The 19,763-nt window shown below is 38.0% G+C and overlaps 1 pseudogene; it reads right to left on the bottom strand.

The window, feature by feature from the left end:
* Positions 1 to 1,236: 1,236 nt before the first annotated feature.
* On the bottom strand, positions 1,237 to 3,515 carry LOC145075322 (heat shock cognate 70 kDa protein-like; annotated as a pseudogene).
* Positions 3,516 to 19,763: the final 16,248 nt, after the last annotated feature.

The following is a 19,763-nucleotide window of genomic DNA, read 5'->3' as shown; positions in this document are numbered from 1 at the left end:
TAGTTTAATTTGACTTCTCTGTTTTCTAAACTTCAGATTTCTCATTTCTGTTTTGGTCTCGGAGGATATAAACGGCAAGAGAACAGTTGACTAAGCAGATAGTATCTATTCACTTTTTTTGTTAATTTGTTTTGTTTTTTTTTGTTGATTTTTAAATCTATGTGATTGTTGATTTGTTAGAAAATATGTCTGGAAGTGAAAAAATGAACAATTTAATGAAGCTAAAAAGAATCTAAGAATAAGTTTGTAAAAAAAATTAAATTCTTCTAATTTACAAGATAATGTCACATATGAAACTGTATTAAATGAGGAAGATAATATCTTTTTTTTTTGTTATGTTTATGTATTAGGCTTCGGAGGATGACCTTTTTATTTGTTGTTTCGTATTAATAGTTACTTGGTTGTTTGGCATTCGCAGTATGTCTCGAAGCCTTTTTTTCTATATGTTGGGTTTTTTTCTTAATTAATAAAATTTTCAAAGTTTTCCGAGGGGCTAGGCCCCCCTTTACCAAAAAAAAAAATAATAATAAATAAAATTATAAGGTCCCAATATTTTTATTTTACCCCGGGCCTCACATTGTCTAGGACCCGCCATAATCAAGAATTACATGATAGAGTTGTTTGATTTATGACGCTTGATAACTTAGGAGAATTTCCTAAAAGTATAATGTTTAATCGGTCGGATATTAGATACTTCTTCACTTATTCACATTTTTAATTCCTCTTCAAAACAATTTACGAATGTGTAACTGAAACAAGGCTAGTAAACTTTTATTTATCTTAGTGGTTTGGTTTTTTTAATCTGTCATTGCAATTAAACTCTCCCAAAATCTTAGAGAGAATCAATCAACAACGGCATGTCGACACGTGTGCGGTGTGTCTCAGAGTCACTTCATCAACATAAAGCTAGCTTGGCTGTAGTGTTTAAACACTTTATGTCTCAATATCAACTAATGTGTCACTACAAACATATATGTTAATTTAAAATAAATAAGTTATGTATGAAAGTCAGAATATATCACTAAACAAGTACTTAACCCTAACAGTCTCGTCATGGACGAGGGTGGATAAAACAAGCAAAAAATATTCATGTTTCACCAAAAAAAACAACAAATCATGAAGCTTAATTGACAATAAAAATAGATTGAAAGCAATTAAGTCCACCTGCAGGTTACTAGCATATAATCTTTTGCAAAATGCAAACCATATATATTTTAAAATTTAAACACACGTGCTTCTTTTCCACTAATTAATGGGTAAGGGGATAAGAACTTCAGGTCTTAACGATTGTAATGGTTTTTCTAGCTCTTACCTGTGGATGTTTCCTCTGCAGAGACGTGAAGGATCCCATTAACATCTATACTGAAACAAACATCTATTTGTGAAGTCTGATTGGGATCAAGAGTAAGGCCATAAAGGTTGAACTCCCCAAGTAATATGTTGTCCTTAATTAACTTGGGTGCTCTCACCCTGATACACCCCAATACGTGCTGATGTTGTATTGACTTGTGAACAATATATTTTTGTGATGCTTGTGGGTATGGACGTGTTCCTCGGAATAATAAAACTCATTACGTTTTTTCTATAGGGGGGGGTGTATCAATTGCTATTCCTAGTGAGAGAGGAGTGACATCCAGCAACACCATTATAATTCCCACTTAACTTTGCAGCCAAGATTGCAGCACCAAATGCAAACAGCCTCACCCCCATTCATGCTCTTGCAAAGTGTCTTCCCATTAAAATATTCCTCCAACATTTGTTGCACCTTTGGAATCCTAATCCTGCTCGATCCACCAACCACCACCACCTCATCCACGATCTGTCTTTTGCATTTTCCCATCACTCAAACAGTCACCCACCAGCTGAATGCACTTGTCAAACAAAGTTGAATTCAGTTCCTCGAATTTCGCTCGGCTGATTTTAGTGGAAAAGTCAATGCCTTTATATAAGCAATCAATCTCGATTGAAGCTAAAGTTGTTGAGGTCAAATCCCTCTTTGCTTTTTCACAAACAACTTTCAACCTGGCCAAGGCTCTAGGATTTCCGTTCATGCCATCCACCTTGTGTTTTTTATTAAATTCCATCATGCAGTGATTAACAAGTGCCCTATCAAATTAAATCCTCACCACCTAAATGAGTGTCTCCCCCGACAGCTTTCACATCAATCACACCTGTTTTACCAACTTTCAAAAGACACACATCAAACGTTCCACCACCCAAATCAAACACCAATACGTTCTTCTCCTTGTGTGTCGTATTAATCTTGTTGGCATGCACCATATGCAATTGCAGCTGCAGTAGGTTCATTTATCAAACACAATACATTCAAACCCGCCATAGCTCCTGCTACCACTGTTGCCTCTCGTTGCTTGTTACTAAAATAAGCTGGAACAGTGATCACAGCATCCGTCACCTTTGTCCCCATAAATGCTTCAGCAGCCTCTTTCATCTTCTTGAGAACCATGCCAGATAACTGATCTTCAGGTGTAAGTTTCCTCTCTTGACCCTTGAACTCAACCACAATATATAGTTATTGGCTTCTCTGAAGGCCCTTCAATGACCTTGAAAGGCCACAACTCTATGTCCTTCTGCACATGAGCCCCACCGAACCTGCTCCCAATCAGACGCTTAACATCTGAAAATATATATATATATATATATATATATATATATATATATATATATATATATATATAATTCAAATACACATGATTTTTAAAGGAAAACAACAAAAACAGGAAATTTTGATGAAAAAAAAAAAGACTTGCCGAACACAGTGTTGGTAGGGTTCCTAGCTATTTGATTTTTTGCACCCTCTCCTACCAACAACTCTGTATCAGTGAAGGCTATGAAAGAGGGAGTGCTTTTGTTTACTTGTTAGTTCGGTATTATCTCCACCCGGTTGTTTTGGTTAACCCACAACCCAACACATGAGTATGTTGTTGCCAATGGCTGCTTACTCTTTCAAACATGTTAACCACAATGAAATTTTCTGCATGGGCAAACTCAAAACATTATCTAAAAGGACTCATTTTACCATATAACACCCTAATTAAGTTTTGAAATATATTTAATTTTTAAAATTGTATTGTTTTTCGAAAAAAAATTATTATAAATAGTTAATTATAAGTTGGGTTGGATGTATTATTAGCAATCACCATAGTATTAAACGAATATACCGTATAAATAGTCAAAAGTCTAAGATCAACGGATTATGTCCACCGTCGAAAAGATAGGCCACTAGACGAGTGATGTGAGGAGAAGCGAGATTGCGAGAGCTAACCGTCTAACCGTCGGCAATTGAGGCGGAGGGCTGCGAGGGAGTCAAAGACGGGCGACGGCGATAATCGGTTTTCCGGCGATACTACTTCCCTCACTTTTCTAATTTTACTTTAGAGATTTTAACCTTTTCGCTTCTCTTCTTTTTGGATTTTTCTGCAAATTTTACTTTCCACCCAAGTTTCTACCGCCTCCGTATTTTGCTTTTTCTTCGCAATTTCTAAAGATAAAAACATGATGTTTAAACTTTCACCCAATCAAAAAGTTCAAAATGCTTATTTGTTGGGCCCACGGACCACGGGGTAGCAACCAAAAGAACTTATTTCAAGTTAAATGCTCAAACCTAAATGATCCAATGGTTTAAAAAGGCTTTCATAAGACTAATCAAATTTTTACGATATCCAATCTAAAATTATTGGATTAAGTTATATTTTAACATATTCAATTTATAAATAGGTCAATCTGTTTAAAAATACATTCAATTGAGTTTGATGGCAATCTTTAACATGTTTTCAACATGACAACCTATTAAACATAATATATTTTTTATTTTTTATCTAATTAACGACGAAGCAGAAAACGAAATACTTCAATTTCTCATATGTGATTTACTTTGACGCAACATATTGTATAAACAAGTACTACTACGTATTATACCAATGTAATTTGTATCGTCTAAATACGCGCAACAAATTCTATGGGAAATTGTTTTCATTAATGTATGAAAACTTGTACTCAGATGCAAGATGATCTTCGTTCCTTTTACTGTACAACCATCAAAAAACAAAAAACCATGAATATTGGGGCTTAAGTTTGGCAATCGTGCTCGGGTTGGTGGGTCGCGGATTGACAGGTCAAAATATACCAACCGGAACACGACCCATTTAACTATACATGTTACGGGCTGGCGGGTCACGGGTTGGTAGGTTTGGAGTATAAACACATATATGACTCGTCAACCCATTTATTTATATAGATTCACAGGTTGGTGGGTTCGTGGGTCAGATTTGGTTTCGTGTGTTCATGGGTTGGATCGCAGCAAATCAATTGTCTACTATGTTGTGCATCCGTCGTTCACGTTCAGACGTCAACATCGTTCGATAATGATTCAATCATTCATGTCGCCGTTCTTCGTGAGTTTGTTTAGGTCGTTCATCACAGAGGAGAGAGCGAGATAGAGCTTATTCGGTTTTGTTTGTGAGAGACTGAGATTATTTAGGGCAAACGTCAAATGTCAAATGGTTAATGGTATTGGGTATCCTATCCTAGTATAAGTATAAACTGTATAGTGTATAATACTTAATACATTTAAAAAAATATATAATTTTTTTATTAAAATTCGAAACGGGTTGGCGAGTCAACCCGTATATTTTTTTTGAGAAACTCATATATGACCTATTTAATAAACGGGTTGATAGGTTAGCGTGTTGGCGGGTTAAAGGGTTGAAAAACTCAACCCAAACTCATTTATTTCGTGTCGTGTGTGGGTCGTGTCGAGAATTGTTAGGCCTATTGGGGTTGGTCTACTAGCATACGAAACCATTAAGCCATATATGTGGTTCATTGAACTAGTGACCAGTCTAGAATAAAAAACCAAATTGTTCACTAATTTTTCTATAGAATATTGTCTATACAAATTCAAAGATTTTATTGGTAAGGTAGGCCTTAATTTTTTTAAAGCAGGTTACTAAAAATTTTCTACAGAAATTGTAGATAAATTAGAAAAATTAGGTGGGCCATTGGTAAGGGCGTAGTGCTGTCAAATCGAGCAGTCGTGTCGTGTTTTTGTCTGACACGACACGACACGACAATGTTTTGTATAACACGAACACGACACAACCCGATGTCGTGTTTTTTTTTTCATTAACATGAAAACGAACCAATTAAAACATGACAACACGACACGACAAAGATAATAATACATAACTATTAGTGTATTTCATTCATACTTAAAGATATATAACACGATAAAAATGACAAACACGAAAAACCCGACAACCAAATGCTTAATCGTGTCAATTTCGTGTCGATTTATGAACACGAACACGACACGACACGACATCGTGTTATTTAATCTTGACATGAACACGACATGAGCACGAATTCGAATTTTGATTTCGTCCAGATTTCGTTTCGTTTCGTGTATTTTTGTCGTGTCGTGTCATAAATTAACACCTCTAGTCATTGGACCAACCTTGGTTATGCATAGCCTCTCCAATAGATGTTTTCTTAAATATAACAATAACGTTGTTGTTAAATTTGATATAATAATTCATATACTAAGTTGATATAATATATTTATTATTTTGAATTATATGATAATATATATATCTATTAAAACTGCATCATCTCAATCGTTTGAATGACATCTACCTATGGGTTACTCATGAATGAAAATAAAAAATAATATATGGTTTAATGTTATATAGTTGTTGTTATTGTTAATTATTATTTTTTTACATTTTTTTGTTTAACGTTTTAATTTCTATCATTGTAATTATTTAAAACATCAAACATTGTTTTTTTGTTTTTAAAGGTAACAATATAATCATTTATATATAGTCATTTTTAACTATTGTTATTGTTAGTTATTTTAAGCTACTTATTTGAAAATTTTTAATGATTATAAAAATATCTTTAACAAATATTTTAGTTAAATTGAGATTACAATTTAGTTTTTGCATTTAGCACTACAATTTATCACTTTTAACTATTCACAAAATATTTATTGGGTTTTTTAAGTGGAACTGAAATTTATATTTAAGTTGACCATGTAATGTTATATTTAAATTAACAATTTAAGTATTTTATATAAAGTGTTCAAAAGTTGTAGCTTTAAACTGATAATGGTTTACATACAACAACATATTAAACCTAATAAATCAAGTATAATATGTTAAAAGTTAAAGACATAATGTTATAAGTAGAAATAAAGATATTATTTTAATATTGAAATTTAGTTTATTTATGATTATCTTTTAGATTTGATATTTGTTTAACCTTATTAACCAACTTATAATCATTAGTAGAAAGACGCTACAATTTATCACTTTTAACTATTTACAAAATATTATTTGGGTTGTTTAAGCTGAACTAAAATTATATTTAAGTTGACTCTGTAATGTTATATTTAAATTAACAATTTAAGTATTTTATCCAAACTGTTCAAAAATTGTAGCTTTAAAATGACAATGATTTACATACAACAACATTGTAACACCGTAAAAATTAAAACAATTTTTCACTTTTGAAAACACATTTTTAATTAAACAATTCGTTCACAAAACGTCATAACATCAAGTTTTTAAATCACAATGTCTCCCAAGATCAAAATACATCTAATTCCTATATGTGTGTACGAATCAAGTCGGCGCCTTCCCGCGGTCATCACTGGTACCTGAAACACATAACACTGAACACTGTAAGCATAAGCTTAGTGAGTTTCCCCAAAATACCACAATAATCACATAATAGCCACTCGAGGCTGTAACTCTGTTGACCCTCTGGTCAATGTGTCTCAGTGGGGCCCTCCAGCCCCAACTCTCTGTGGGCCCTCTGGCCCTAACTCTAGGGACCCGAAAGTCCCAACTTTGTATCTCTGAATCATGCATATCACATATCACAATAAATCACAACACATAATAACATGCAATCACACTGGCATATAACTCTATAATACTCTGTCTCTTAACTCTATTACCACACTAGGTAAGGTATAATGAGAAGACTCACCTTGCGTATCTCGATAACTCGCAAATCCCAGAAATCACTCGCGCTTGATCCCCCGAGCTATAATCCTCCTATAACACAATATATCTATAATTAACACTTTCACAACTAAGGTTGACTACCCCTATTAAGTCAACACTGGTCAACTCTAGTCAACGGTCAACGGTTAACTTGACCGGACTCGACGAGTGCACTAGAGCGACTCGGCGAGTCTATACGTGTTCACTGACTCCCTAGGATCCTCTCTTGACACGTCGAGTACTTCCCTAACTCGACGAGTTCCACCTGGCATGAATCGCGGGGCCACCACGACTCAACTCGCCGAGTCTCAAGAACAACTCGGCGAGTTCCAGCTTGACTCAGTCCACCCGTCAACCCTCTCTGACTCTCCCTGACTCACTGAGTCAACCCCTTAACTCGGCAAGACCACTCGCTGAGTAGTTATGGACAATCTTCATGCTACTCGCCGAGTCTGTTCTTCGGACTCGGCGAGTCTATGCCATGCATAAACTCAAACTCACTCCTAAGATCAGATTCGTTCCAATAACTCATAGATCCAGTCCTTCCAAGCACATACATCACGTAAAGTTACTATCTTGGTGCTCATGCAAAGGTTCAAAGACCTTATATGATGATATGGTCTCTAGAATGCTATTCTAAGCTCATGGCCTCCATTAACACTCATAAAGCTTGAGGGAAAAGAGTCTCTGGACCTCTTTGGATCCAGATCTAAAGCACCAACACGAGAAGAGGCAAATTACTCCATGGATCATTCCACAAAAAAACCCTAACTCTAAGATTTACACCAAGGACTGAGAAAGGAATGAATGGTTACCTCAAATGAAGTCTCTGAGCTCAGGAATCACTGGATTAGCACCCTCTTTGGTGTCCTCTTGCCTTGATCCTCTTCTATATGCAAAAACACCCACAAATAGTCAAGGATCTTCCTCTTCTCTCTCACAAAACGCTCAAAGACTCTTTAGGGTTCTCTCTGGGGTTGGTGGCCGCAAATGACGGCCATAAGCCCCTTTAAAGAGGTCTCATACTTTGGAAATTAGGGTTTCATTAAACAGCGTGGACTCGCCGAGTCCCGACGCGAAGCCGTGCCCAAACCGCGATCATACTCAGCGAGTTTTAGCTCCAACTTGCCGAGTCTCCTCACAAATCACCAAATTTATAAGAATAAATAATACCTGGGAATCCGGGCTGTTACAATTCTCCCCCACTAGAACTAGACTTCGCCCTCGAAGTCTCGCTCTGCAAATAACTCTGGATGCTGCTCACGCATCTCACGCTTCGGCTCCCAAGTCATCTCGGACCCCTTCCGATGCTGCCACTGAACCAAAACCAAGGGTACCTCCTTGTTCCTCAGAACCTTGATTTTCCGATCTCTGATTGCCACTGGTCTCTCAGCATAATTCAGGCTCGCATCCACCTGAATATCCTCCAATGGTACCACTACCGACTCATCAGCTATACACTTCCGCAATTGCGACACGTGGAAAGTGTCATGGATCTGACCTAACTATGCAGGTAGCTCCAACCGGTAGGCTACCCTGCCTACCCTTGCAATTATCCGAAAAGGACCGATATAACGGGGCCCCAACTTGCCCCTCTTTCTGAATCGGATCACTCCTTTCCAAGGAGAGACCTTCAGGAGTACAAAGTCGCCGACCTGGAACTCGAGCTCGGACCGGCGCCTGTCCGCATAACTCTTTTGACTACTCTGAGCGGTCAATAACCTCTGCCTGACCTGCTGTATCTGCTCAGTCGTCTGCAGCACAATCTCTGTACTACCTATAACACGCTGCCCGACCTCACCCCAGCAAATGGGAGTCCGACACCTCCTCCCATACAACAGCTCAAAGGGTGGCATACCAATGCTCGAATGATGGCTGTTGTTGTAGGAAAACTCTGCCAAGGGCAAATACGTGTCCCAACTCCCCCCGAAATCCAACACACACGCCCGGAGCATATCCTCGAGCGTCTGAATTGTCCGCTCACTCTGCCCGTCAGTCTGGGGGTGATATGCGGTACTAAAATGCAGCCTAGTACCCAACTCCTCATGAAACTTCTTCCAGAACCTAGAAGTGAAACGCACATCCCGGTCTGAGACAATCGAGATCGGCACTCCATGCCGAGATACCACTTCCTTCACGTATATCTCTGCCAACTTCTCTGCGGAAGAGCTCTCACTGATAGCAAGGAAGTGGGCGCTCTTTGTCAACCTGTCCACAATCACCCAAATTGCATCGACTCCCCTAGCAGTCCTTGGCAATTTGGTGATAAAATCCATGGTAATTTGTTCCCACTTCCATTCGGGAACCTCCAACGGCTGCAACCTACCATGCGGTCTCTGGTGCTCGGCCTTAACCCTACGGCAAGTTAAGCACCTCTCAACATACCATGCGACATTCCTCTTAATACATGGCCACCAATACTCCCTTCTCAGGTCTAAATACATCTTGGTGGCCCCAAGATGGATCGAGAAATTCAACCGATGAGCCTCCTCCATCAAAATGGTACGCGTCCCTCCCACAAACGGTACCCAGATACGCCCCTGAAAAGTCATAAGCCCCCGGCCATCGGTAACGAACCCCGATATCAACCCAACAACTTGCTCTTTCTTCTGCATCTCAGGCTGCACAACCTCAGCCTGTGCCCCACGAATGACGTCCAACACCGGAGCTACCATGGTCAATCTCAAACATACATCTCGCAACGGGGTGCTCTACGCCCTGCGGCTCAGTGCATCGGCTACAACATTAGCCTTGCCCGGGTGGTACAGGATCTCACAATCATAATCCTTGACCACGTCCAACCACCTCCTCTGTCGCATGTTTAGGTTGGGTTGATCCATCAAATACTTCAGGCTCTTGTGGTCCGTGTATATCGTACACCGAACCCCGTACAGATAGTGACACCAAATCTTGAGGGTGAACACCACTGCCCCCAACTCAAGATCGTGGGTGGGATACCTCGTCTCATGAGGCTTCAGCTGCCTCGATGTGTATGCTATCACATGCCCTCTCTGCATCAGCACTGCTCCCAACCCCAAGATCGATGCATCACAATGCACCACAAAGTCCTCCATCCCCTCCGGGAGGGCTAACACTGGGGCTTCACATAGCCTTTGGCGAAGCGTCTCAAAGGAGGTCTGCTGCTCTGGTTCCCATGAAAAAGCGATACCCTTCCGGGTTAACCTGGTGAGTGGCACGACGATCTTGGAGAAATCCCTGATAAATCTCCGATAATAGCCTGCGAACCCCAAGAAACTCCTGATCTCGGACGGTGACCTCGGCACCTCCCAACTCATCACTGCCTCTACTTTGGCCGGGTCGACCAAAATCCCCTTCTGGTTAACGAGGTGCCCTAGGAACTGGACCTCTCGCAACCAGAAATCACACTTAGAGAATTTGGCGTAAAGCCTCTCCGATCTCAGAACTCCGAGGATCTCCCTCAAATTCTCCTCATGCTGCTCTTTGGATCTCGAATACACCAAAATATCGTCGATGAACACGATCACCGACCGATCCAACATCGGCCTGCACACTCTGTTCATGAGATCCATGAACACTGCCGGGGCATTGGTGAGTCCGAAAGGCATCACCACAAACTCGTAATGCCCATAACGCGTCCTGAACGCTGTCTTCTGGACGTCCTCATCTCGCACCCTCACCTGATGATATCCAGACCTCAAATTGATCTTGGAGAAACAAGATGCTCCCTGTAACTGATTGAACAAATCGTCGATCCTTGGCAATGGGTAACGGTTCTTGACCGTCAGCTTGTTCAACTCCCGGTAATCAATGCACATCCTGTGTGAACCATCCTTCTTCTTGACAAACAGGATAGGCGCTCCCCACGGCGAGCTGCTCGGCCGAATAAAGCCCTTCCCCAACAGCTCCTGAAGCTGCGAGGATAACTCTTGCATCTCTAGAGGTGCAAGGCGATAGGGCACCTTGGCAATAGGCGCGGCCCCCAGAACCAAATCGATACTCAACTCCACTTGCCTCACGGGAGGCACACCCGACAACTCCTCTGGAAAAACATCCGGGAACTCACGCACTATCGGAACCTCCTCAACTTACCTTGGTCTCCCTGAATCAACCCGCGTATCCATCACATACGCCACAAAGCCCTGACAGCCCTGCTGTAGACACTGCCTCACCCTAGCGGCCGAACAAAATGCTGACCCAGAACGTGTACCCTCGCCGTACACCGAAAGAACTCCCCCACTAGGGTCTCGTATGGTCACCAGCTGTCGCTCGCAGTCGATAATCGCATCGAATCTACTCAACCAGCCCATGCCCACAATGACACAGACATCACCCATCGCAATAGGAATCAAATCAATCGGGAACTCAACACTGAAAATCTCGAATACACACTCTCGGATCACCTCTGTGGCATAAATCACCCTCTCGTCAGCTATAGAAACTCTCAGAGGCCGGCTCAACGCCTCACGACTAACACTGATATGTTGACTAAAAGCCAAAGATACAAAAGACCGACTCGCACCCGAGTCAAATAACACCAAGGCAGGTACAAAATTCACAAGAAAAGTACCTACGCATAACATAATATAAGCACAATATCTCATCATCAAATCAAATACATGAAAGAATACATACCAGCCACGACATCGGGCGCTGCGCGGACCTCCTCCGCGGTCAACTGAAAGGCTCTCCCTCGTGCCCTCGGCGCTTCGGCCTTCACTGGCCGACTCTCGGTAGCTCTGATGGCGGCAGGCGCAGATCCCTGAGGTGCTCCCTGTGCTGATCCCGACAACTGCGGACACTCTGCCTTTCGGTGTCCGGTCTGGTTACAGTGAAAACATACTGCAAACCCCTTGGGGCAGTCCTTGGCCATATGCCCCTCCTTGCCACATTTGTAGCAAGACCCTGCTCTGCACACTCCGTCGTGGCTCTTGCCGCACTTGCCACAAGTGCGGCCCCTCTGGTTCCATGATCTCAAATCGGCAGGCTTGGCCTGCTTGGCTACCAGTTGGGACTGCGCCGGTCGCTGATCCCTCCCCTGAGACTCAGCCTCCCCCCTAGCCTGAGTCTCCAGCTCTATCTCCCTCTTCTGGGCATTTGCCTGAAGCTCGGAAAATGTCCGGTACGTCGAGTTCGCCACGAACTCACGTATGTCCCTCCTCAGAATGCTCAAATATCGACTCACACGTGCCTGTTCGGAGGACACGTGCTCTGGGCAGAACATCGCCCGCTGATGAAACATCCTCGTGATCACAGTAACAGACTCAGTACCCTGCTTGAGGGTCAGAAACTCCTGGGCCAAACGCTCCCTCTCCACCTGGGGAACGTACTCATCTCGGAACATAGCAGTGAACCTCTCCCAGGTCACTACTGCAAGCTCAACAGGCGTATAGTGCGCCGTCACAAATTTCCACCAGTCCTTCGCCCCCAAGCAAAGCTGGTTCAGCGCGAACCGGACTCTCAAATGCTCAGGAGATGAGCAAGTGAAGAAACACCCCTCTATGTCTGAAATCCATCTCATCGCCACAATCGGGTCCTGGGTCCCGTCAAACTCCGGTGGTTTCGTGTTGCTGAACTCTCGGAACAACAACGCATCACCACCCTGCGGCCTCATCGCAGCTATGGCTGCAGTGGCTGCAGCAACAGCAGCCTCAGAAAGAGCAGCGTACTTCTCATCAAATGTCTCTATCAACGTGGTCTTGATAGACCCGAACATCTCTGGTATCTCTGCCCTGATGGCCGCAGCCACCTCCTCCTGGATGATCCTACGGATCTCCTCATCCCTCGTGTCACTGGTCCCTGATGTCTGGCGATTCCCAACCATGATCTCTCTCTGAAATACAACATAAGAATAATATCAGGGACTCGCTCGAGTATACTCACACTCGAGTACTCCATCCTACTTGTTCCCTGGTACTCCAAAGATTCTTACTTGGACTGTGCACTGACCCGGTGTCTTCAGTAGTACGGGCCCAATACTACCGTCCACACCGCATCAGCATCCACCCCAAGTCCTCCTCCCAGAGTCCCAAGTCCCAAGCACTCTACTCTCTCTAATCATATGATACTCGCAACAGATCTCTCAATATCTCCTCGCTGCTACCTAACCACTCTGAAATATTCGTAGCAGTAAGACTCCTAGACTCAGGCATCACATATCAGGCCACTCTAGTCCTAATAAGAATACCTAGTCTACTCTAGCATGCATATCATAGCTCATCAGATAACATATTACATCATATATTATAACACTTATAATAATGGTATTTTGGGAAATCACCGTTCGGGCGCTGGCTGTTCGTACACACGACTCTGCTCTGTTTATCTCGCAAGTTCTTCTTTTGAAAACGAGTTTTATTATCAAAATTTATTCTCAAATCCTCGGTTTGAGTTCAGATACGCCCGAAGGTGCACCCGAATCCCTCAAACCTAGGCTCTGATACCAACTTGTAACACTGTAAAATTAAAACAAATTTTCACTTTTGAAAACACGTTTTTAATTAAACAATTCGTTCACAAAACGTCATAACATCAAGTTTTCAAATCACAATGTCTCCCAAGATCAAAATACATCCAATTCCCATATGTGTGTATGAATCAAGCCGACGCCTTCCCGCGGTCATCATTGGTACCTGAAACACATAACACTAAACACTGTAAGCATAAGCTTAGTGAGTTTCCCCAAAATACCACAATAATCACATAATAGCCACTCGAGGCTGTAACTCTGTTGACCCTCTGGTCAATGTGTCTCAGTGAGGCCCTCCATCCCCAACTCTCTATGGGCCCTCTGGCCCTAACTCTAGGGACCCGAAAGTCCCAACTCTGTATCTATGAATCATGCATATCACATATCACAATAAATCACAACACATAATAACATGCAATCACACTGGCATATAACTCTATAATACTCTGTCTCTTAACTCTGTTACCACACTAGGTAAGGTATAATGAGAAGACTCACCTCGCGTATCTCGATAACTCGCAAATCCCAGAAATCACTCGCGCTTGATCCCCCGAGCTATAGTCCTCCTATAACACAATATATCTATAATTAACACTTTCACAACTAAGGTTGACTACCCCTATTAAGTCAACACTGGTCAACTCTAGTCAACGGTCAACGGTCAACTTGACCGGACTCGACGAGTGCACTAGAGCGACTCGGCGAGTCTATACGTGTTCACTGACTCTCTAGGATCCTCTCTTGACACGTCGGGTACTTCCCTAACTCGACGAGTTCCACCTGGCATGAATCGCGGGGCCACCACGACTCAACTCGCCGAGTCTCAAGAACAACTCGGCGAGTTCCAGCTTGACTCAGTCCACCCGTCAACCCTCTCTGACTCTCCCTGACTCACTGAGTCAACCCCTTAACTCGGCAAGACCACTCGCTGAGTAGTTATGGACAATCTTCATGCTACTCGCCGAGTCTGTTCTTCGGACCCGGCGAGTCTATGCCATGCATAAACTCAAACTCACTCCTAAGATCAGATCCGTTCCAATAACTCATAGATCCAGTCCTTCCAAGCACATACATCACGTAAAGTTACTATCTTGGTGCTCATGCAAAGGTTCAAAGGCCTTATATGATGATATGGTCTCTAGAATGCTATTCTAAGCTCATGGCCTCCATTAACACTCATAAAGCTTGAGGGAAAAGAGTCTCTGGACCTCTTTGGGTCCAGATCTAAAGCACCAACACGAGAAGAGGCCAATTACTCCATGGATCATTCCACAAAGAAACCCTAACTCTAAGATTTACACCAAGGACTGAGAAAGGAACGAATGGTTACCTCAAATGAAGTCTCTGAGCTCAGGAATCACTGGATTAGCACCCTCTTTGGTCTCCTCTTGCCTTGATCCTCTTCTATATGCAAAAACACCCACAAATAGTCAAGGATCTTCCTCTTCTCTCTCACAAAACGCTCAAAGACTCTTTAGGGTTCTCTCTGGGGTTGGTGGCCGCAAATGACGGCCATAAGCCCCTTTAAATAGGTCTCATACTTTGGAAATTAGGGTTTCATTAAACAGCGTGGACTCGCCGAGTCCGGACGCGAACCCGTGCCCAAACCGCGATCATACTCGGCGAGTTTTAGCTCCAACTCGCCGAGTCTCCTCACAAATCACCAAATTTATAAGAATAAATAATACCTGGGAATCCGGGCTGTTACAAACATTTTAAAACTAATAAATTAAGTACAATATGTTAAAAATTAGGGTAAATTACACAGATGGTCCCTATGGTTTAGGGTAGTCTGTGTGCTTGGTCCCTAACAACTTTTTTTAACTCAGACCGTCCCTAATTTATATTTTTATTGCACGCTTGGTCCCTGTCCGTTCTAAAATGACTAATTTACCCTCATCCATTTCTTTTTTAATTAATGTTTTATTTATATATTTATTTATTAATTATTTAAACAATAAAATAAATTAAAATGTGACCCCTCCCTACCCCCAACCCTCCTCCCCTTCTTATGTCCAGTCACCGGAAAATTACTTCTGGCCACCACCGCCACTAACCTCCAATCACTACACCGGAAAATTACTTCTGGCCACCACCACCACCAACCTCCGGTCATTACCACCGCAACAAATAAGAACCCTAGAAATCAGAAATTGAAACTGAACGTACTTAACTAACAAAGACATTAAAACTAAACTAGAAATTAGAAATTGAGATCAAATGAAACCTATAAATCAGAATTAAAATTCGAAATCAAAATGTTTGAAACCCCAACACTTTCATGATGAAACCCCATCTGAAATGATTAATGAATCATATCACATTTGAAGTCCGTCATGATGCTCTCACATCGTCGGTTCTCTGTCAACCCTTCCCGTAATATTCCCAATAACAATGAGTAGAGATTTCGTCGATGTTATGGGAGAAGGAGACACAGAGGGGGGGGGAGAGAAAGAGATAAACACAGAGAGAGATTGGGTGGTCGTTTCCAATATGCTTTCTGTTTTTTTAAAACCAAATGATTGTCGTTTCAGTGAAATATCGTGACTTTGGAGTGTAAATCGGGACCGATGGCACCTTTAGAGTGGTTTCCGGTGAAGTCAATAGGTGGCGGAGGATGTCGACAGTCGACAGTAGCTCTAGAGTGTAGATCGACGCTTTGTGACTGCTCGATGGAGGCTTTAGAGGGGCTTAGATAGAGTATAAAGGTGGTGAGGCATGGTCGACGGCTTTGTTGTGGTTTCCGGCCGGTGTTGGTGGCTTGGAAGTGGTGTTCGGTGACAGTGGGTTTAGTTGTTCATTAGAGTTCTTGAATTTAAATAAGATGGAAAGTTGCAGCTGGTAAGGAAGAAGGAATGGGGATGAAGATGAATAGGGTATGAAGCGATGATGACGACTATATACATTTTTTATTTTATTTAAGTTTTTTTTCAATTTTTTCAACTTAAATTTTATTTATACTTTATAATAATATATAAATAATGATATATATATATATATATATATATATATATATATATATATATATAGTAAGGGTGATCTTGTCATTTTATGTCTATCAGGGACCAAGCGTGCAATAAAAATATAAAGTAGGGACGATCCGAGTTAAAAAAAATTGTTAGGGAATAACCACGCAGACTATCCCAAACCACAGGGACCATTCGTGTAATTTACCCTAAAAATTAAAGACATAACTTTATAAGATAGGTAAAGATATTACTTTAATACTGAAATTTAGTTTATATATGATTAAACTTTAGGTTATATGTTTATTTAACCTTATTAACCAACTTATACTCATTATTAGAAAGAAATTGAAAAGTCATGAGAGTTTCAAATGAATGTGGTGAAAGATTTTTTTTTCCTTTATAAGTATACTAGGCGAATGCCCGCGCGTTGTGCAGAAACACCTATATAGTTGAAGTCTTTACAAATATATGATTTTTAAAATATAACAATAACGTTGTTGTTAAATTTGATATAATAATTTGTATATACTAAATTGATATAATATATTGATTATTTTGAATTATATGATAATATATACATTTATTATAATTTCTTAATCTCAATCGTTTAAATGACTTCTATCCGCGAGTTACACATGAATAAAATTAAATATAATATATGATTTGATGTTATCTATAGTTGTTTTTATTGTTATTTAATTTTTTAAAATTTATTTGCTTAATGTTTTAATTTCTATCATTATAATTATTTAAAACATCAAACATTGTTTTTTTATTTTAAAGCTAACAATATAATCATTTATATAGAGTTGTTTTTAATTATTGTTATTATAAGTTATTTTAAGCTATTTATTTGAAAACTTTTAACGATTATAAAAATATATTTAAGAAATATTTTACTTCAATTGAAATTACAATTTAGTTTTTGTTTTTATCACTACAATTTATCACTTTTAACTATTTATAAAATATTCTTTTGTTTTCTTTTAAATGGAACTGAAATTTATATTTGAGTTGACATTGTAATGCGCAGAAACACCTATATAGTTGAAGTCTTTACAAATATATATATATATATTTTAAAATATAACACTAACGTTGTTGTTAAATTTGATATAATAATTCGTATATTAATTTGATATAATATATTGACTATTTTGAATTGTATGATAATATATAAATCTATTATAACGTCATAATCTCAATCGTTTGAATGACTTCTACTCGTGAGTTACACATCAAAAAAAAAATATTATATATGGTTTAATATTATTTATAGTTGTTATTTTTAACTAATTTTTTAAAATATGTTTGCTTAATGTTTTAATTTCTATCATTATAATTATTTAAAACATTAAACATTATTTTTTGATTTTAAAGGTAACAATATAATCATTTATATAGAGTTATTTTTAACTATTGTTATTATAAGTTATTTTAAGCTACTTATTTGAAATTTTTTAACGAGTATATAAATATATTTAGGAAATATTTTAGTTAAACTGATATTACAATTTAGTTTTTGCATTTATCACTATAATTTATCACTTTTAACTATTTACAAGATATTATTTGGTTTTTTTAGCAGAACTGCAATTTATATTTAAGTTGACACTGTAATATTATATTTAAATTAACAATTTAAGTATTTTGTCCAAACTGTTCAAAAATTGTAGCTTTAAACTGATAATGGTTTACATGCAACAACATTTTAAATCTAATAAATTAAGTATAATATGTTAAAATTTAAAGGCATAACTTTATAAATAGAAGTAAAGATATTATTTTAAAATTGAAATTTAGTCTATTTATGATTACACTTTAGGTTTGATATTTATTTAACCTTATTAACCAACTTAAAATCATTATTAGAAAGACACTACAATTAATCACTTTTAATTATTTATAAAATAATCTTTGGGTTGTTTAAGTTAAATAAAATTTATATTTAAGTTGAGCATATAATGTTATATTTTAATTAATAATTTAAGTATTTTATACAAATTGTTCAAAAATTATACCTTTAAAATGATAATGGTTTACATTCAACAATATATTAAAATTAATAAATTAAGTATGATATGTTAAAAGTTAAAAAAACATAATTTTATAAATAGAATTAAAGATATTATTTTAATATTGAAATTTAGTTTATATATGAATACACTTTAGATTTGATATTTATTTAACCTAATTACCAAATTATAATTATTATTATAAAGAAATTGAAAAGTCATGGGAGTTTCAAATGAATGTGGTGAAAGGAAAAAAGAATGGGGGTTTCAAATGCATAAGATTCAAGAAAAAATGCTAACTTTATAAGTATGTATGACTAGGCATGCGTTGCGTAGAATACAACAATATATTTGAAATATTTATAAGTATATTAATAACGTTGTTATTTGTTCTTATATAATAAATCTTATAATAAGTTGGTATAAAAATTATTTGTTTTGAATTATATGATAATATAGATATTTTTTAAAATTCTATAATCTCAGTTGTGTCAATGACCTCTACATGCGAGTTACTCGTGAATAAAATTAAATATAATATATGGTTTAATGATATTTATAGTTGTTGTTATGATTAATTATTTTTAAAAAGTTTATTTGCTTGTCATTTTAATTTCTATCACTGTAATTATTCAAAATATTAAACATTATTTTTGTTTTTAAAGTTAACAATATAATTTTTGTGTATAATGTTACTTTTAACTATTGTTGTTGTAAGTTATTTTAAATAATGTATTTGAAACTCTTAATTATTTTAATTTGGTTTCAGAAAGTTAACTTTTTTTAAATTTTTTTGATGAATATTGTTAGTTTCTTTGATAATAATTATTTAAAACCACAAATATTGTTTTGTTTTTAAATATAACATTATAATTTTTTATATAATATTACTTTTAACTATGACAAAATTACAAAAATGGTCCTTGTGATTTGCCAAAACTCACAAAGTTAGTCCCTGCTAATTTTTTTTGATGCAAATGGTCTTTGTGGTTTGCAAAACTTGCAAAGTTGGCTCTTTTTGCAAAGTTGGCCCTTTTTACTACGGTGTCCAACAACTTAACCACTTGAGCTAAAGGCTCATTTGGTTTTTACTTTCTAAAACTTATTTTTATAATAATATATCGATAAAAATAAACAATAAATAAATTAAAAAAAAATACTTATTTTTTTAATAAAACAAAATATATTTTAGTGTTTTATAAAAAAATATGTTTAGAAAAAGTATTTATTTTTATGTATTTGTTTTATATAAAATATTTTTTTAATAATATATAAACAATAAATAAATTACAAAAAACATTTT

The sequence above is a fragment of the Lactuca serriola genome, chromosome 9, assembly GCF_051521515.1.
Source record: "Lactuca serriola cultivar US96UC23 chromosome 9, Lser_US96UC23_V15, whole genome shotgun sequence".
Lineage (NCBI taxonomy): Eukaryota > Viridiplantae > Streptophyta > Magnoliopsida > Asterales > Asteraceae > Lactuca > Lactuca serriola.
Note: the sequence above shows the minus strand (reverse complement) of the source record. Positions and strands in the feature narration are given on the sequence as shown.